Genomic DNA, 4458 nt, shown 5'->3' on the forward strand with positions numbered 1-4458 from the left:
GTTTTGCGAACCAATTATTCACTGACTGAAGACCAAGCCAATCCTCATTTCCCATCATGGGTCAACTGCAAATTGAATGAACGAGATCTATTGAAGACTTGGGGCAGTTGGTATGGTACAGGCCAGCCTTATATTGACATTGACTCAGAAAGATAGGCCCCGAAACTGAATTATGAATTTCATCGAATTGACAAAGCGCCAATCTCAATGGATATCACATTGTTTGTAGAAATTTTTGATTGAGCTTTCCAGAGAGATCTTTCTGTGTTTTGATAGTTCTCTTCTTTGTAGCATCTATCTCTTTCAGTCGTTGTTCCCGGTGCTTTTTCTGTTCTGCCCGTGCGTTCTCTCTCTGCCTGAGAGGAGTGATAGCCCTCCATCATCAGTTGTAAGCGGTGCTTATCAAGCATTCCATCTTATGTCTTAGAGTAGCCGTCTAGGAATTCGAGAGTCAGGTGTTTTCATGTTCAGTCTTCCTCGTGACGGAACAGACACCGCACACATAGAGAGAGGGAGATAGAAATCAACTAAACCCCTAAATCGCCGGGGAGGCTATGTTCTCAGTCGGCGAAGCCTCACAGACAAGCAACAGTACGATTGAAGGCGTTCGGTTCGTGCTCCTCTTAGGGAGGTTCACCTCACTTCCCAGGGACAAGAAAGACCGAACGGACAGCTTCCTGCTTCAGTCAACCAGCTTAAAGATACAGAGAGAACTAGGCTACATTGAGGAACGTGAGGCTCGTGCTTCTGTCAAGGGAAGCACTCGGCTCACTCCACAGGATTGAGGAGCTAATCCTGCGTCAGTCAACTAGTCATTTCATATAATGATCACAGAAAGCTTGCGGTTGCTGCGGATAAAGGTTGCATCGGGTCAAGGGCCGGGAAGTCTGTTGGCTCTTTAGCCTAAACCACTTGCCCATCAATGATCATCCGTGCCTGGCGGGGGAGAATCCCAGGTGATGCTACACTTCCGCAGAAGCAACGATCCCTACCAGAACGGGTTCGCAACGAGTTGTCCAGTACGAGGCCACCTCCAACGGATCGGACTTGAAAGCAAAATAAGGCTGTGGTTGGGTGCCCTTACAGGCGCCGGTAAGGATAAGATCCCATCCCGTCTCCAAGGGCGTGCGGACGCTCGAAAGCAAGAGAGACACGCTACGCTATACCGAAGTGGCTCCATACTATACTAAGAGAAGGAAAAAGGGGACTGCTATCGACGGACTGACGACCAATACAGGTTCGAGCGATGGTTTGTCACACCATATGGGATACGAAGAAATGGACCAACTACCGGATGCGAAAGATAGCTATTCTTCCCCATCTGCCCTGTGCTCTGAAAAAGGTGAATCAACATAATGAATTTCTATTCTCCGGTCTGGGAAGAAGAATGAATCAAGGCGGCTCACTGCCTTCTGCGCTTAGGAGTGCCTTCTTGCTTCTTAGAATCGACTTAGTCAGTCTCTCTCCTCCGACTGAGGCATCCTTCATTAAGTCTTACATAAGAGATAGATTGAATCGCAAAGAGTATGTTTGAAAGGGCTCCCTTTTCTTCATTTCCTGCTGGAGTGAAAATTGAGTTAGGTATCAATCGATTTCTGTGCTGATCCCAGAACGGATTTGGATCTAATTGAGACATTCTTCTTATTATTTTTTCTTTTTCGTTCAATAATCATATTTATTTCGTCTTCATTCACATAAAAATTCCGACCGTACCGAAGAATTCTGTCTTTGCGATTTGTTTAACAGAATCGAGATCCGGTTCGGGGTAGCCCCATAGAACATTTGTATAAAAGTAGGACACATCACTGTAAGCATCAGCCCCAGGCAATATTGCTGGTGTGGGTAGTGATTTATCGGAAACTATTTCTGGTTCCGGCTCATCAACCTTCACACCATTCCCAAGCTCCTTGATTGAGTATTCTCAAACCCGGGTTCACAGCACGACGGACAATGTAAGCTCCAACAATTACATTGTTCATGGATTTAAGCACATAATCCAGCAAACACGTATCGCCAATGTGCAGGCGAGCTGCATCTCTAGCTTCCTGCCTAGTCATCCCACTGTGGCTAAACTTTTTTCTTTCTTTTTTTTTCAATGCATTAACAATCACATTTGCCTTTGCCGCATATTCCAGTCTTATCACAGACCATCGGCTATCAAAATTGGCGGCTACAGTAGCAAATCTTTTGTACTTTACAGGTCTTTCCTTCACTATTGGCTTGTTTTGAAGGGCTGTTCTCTTCAATGACTTCGAAGAAGACGACGATACAGTGGCAGCAGTGGCTGACTTCCTCTGCGGTGGGGCTTGAGACTTGAGAGTCAGACTGAATCTGAGAAGATCTCTTATTGTGATCAACTGAGTTTCACTCAAATCTCTGTAAGAATTCATTATCTGCTTGACATCTCTGTATTGCTTCGTATGAGCAAAATCTTTGATGATCTTATCGAGTTAGAGTTCGCTGAGAATATCGATTGCTCTTTCAGAATTTTGCTTAGTCACTCCAAAGCTTCCATAGCAGAATCTGTACCCCCATCTACCAAACCAGGGGTACCCATACGTAACTCCATGGAGCAAACGGGGATCCATCGACCGCTTATAGGATACATCCTCCACTCTAATTGTACTCTTAAAAGAACAAAAACCCAAGAAAGTCAGATCATTGATGATTGGTAAACCTTTTTGGTTGCCTATAAATTCTGAACTTTTTGTTACCGTGCATGAAGATTCGTGCAGATACGATCCCAAAGATCCATTATTTCTCTACCACATGGATACTTAGACCGGCCTTCAATTCCATTGATACAGAGCAGATGACCAACCCCATTAGAGTTCATCAACCCATGCAAGAGATGTGTTTGCAGATCAAAAGCCCCATCACTCAGGGGCTTATTCCACTTGCATTGATAAGGACCTCCTACCTCGCCATGACAAGGAGAAAGGAAAGAGTGTGAACATGGCCTCATTCTATGACGAGTTGGAGTTCTTTCTTCCTCTGCTCTTCCTAACTTATTTGAAATAAGTCGATAAAAGAGAATCAGTAATACGACGGCGAGCAGAAATAAAGAGGCTTTCATGATATTCTCCTTAAAAACATCAAACCAGTTTTTCCTTTCATTTTCGACGAATCGGCGCACGCAAAAAGATACATAAGACACGAGGCTCAAACTCGATCTTGTGGTAGACTGCCCTCCGTTGGAGCGCTTGGGCAACTAACTCGTGGGGCATGACATCCCCAAATTCCTCAAGTACTTGAGGAATTTCCTGAGAAATCAGTCTGATGTGTATTGGATCCGCTCTTCTGTTAGCATGAACACATGAATGTGATTATATTCCTCTTCCTTATTCTTATAAAATAGAACCCCCCACCCTCACCTTTCTTAAGACTACCAAGCCCTCTCGAATTAGTTCTACGATAGAAGCTTTGAACGAGGGTACAAATCTTTCACTCACTGAGAAGTGAAAACCTGTGACTATATCGTCCTGAAGGCGGATGCGACGGGAAGAAGTGGCATTGTGAAGTGTTGCTGACTTGACATTTAGGTTTCGGCATAACAAAGCTTTCACTGTCTTTTCGCACTTAGGCGCACAGCGTGCCGTTGGTAATGATTCTACTACGGTGCCGCAAATTCGCAAGCTGATCCTAAGTAATCGTTGTTGTTCATTGGATTCCGGAGGAATGACTTCGTTAGGATTGGAGAATTGCTGCGATTCTTCCTGAATAGACTCGATTCTCCCGTCGAGAATTTCTTTGAAAGTCTTACCTAAACTCTTCCGACTGAATATGAGAAAGCCTATAAAACAACGAGCTACTATCATTTCTTCATTATAGATTGAGATCTTCTTCGGACTTGATGCACAAATAGATGGAATAGCAGCAAATAGCATATTTCTATCCTGCATATCCGTTGAACTCAATCTCATTGGGAAAGCCGTATCTATCTTTCCGCAACGGAACGGGAAGTTGTGTAGGACACCCGGCGGCCAAGTCCAAAAATAAAAAGAAAAGAAAGAAGAGAACGAAAAGAGAACAGAACTTAGTATTTTGTAACTCTCCAGTAGTGTTGTTTAACCTTGAATGCAATTTATAGATTCGACAGCAATAGTCCCTCGGACTCGAAAAGTAATAACGAAAATGGCTGATCCAATAGCAGATTCCGCAGCTGCCACTGTTGGAACTAATGAAGCAAATGATTGACCCATCATATCATCCAAAGAAACGGAAAATACCAAAAAGTTCGAATTGACAGCTAATAACATTGATTCAATTGGCATTGACATAATAGGAATATTTCGTCTATTAAGGAGGATTCCCCGAATACCTAAAATAGAGATAATCATTGAAAATGTGAAATATTTAATTGGATCCGTTTCGGAAACGTGGAATGTCAGAGAAATTCAAATGTTGTGAGGCAACTAAAGAAGTCCTGCGTCATAGAGTCCAGGGGGAGCCTATTCT

At 43.6% G+C, this 4458-nt stretch overlaps 1 pseudogene; it reads right to left on the minus strand.

The window, feature by feature from the left end:
• LOC109727547 lies at positions 226-2965 on the minus strand (annotated as a pseudogene).

Source organism: Ananas comosus, linkage group 22, assembly GCF_001540865.1.
Source record: "Ananas comosus cultivar F153 linkage group 22, ASM154086v1, whole genome shotgun sequence".
Classification (NCBI taxonomy): Eukaryota; Viridiplantae; Streptophyta; class Magnoliopsida; order Poales; family Bromeliaceae; genus Ananas; species Ananas comosus.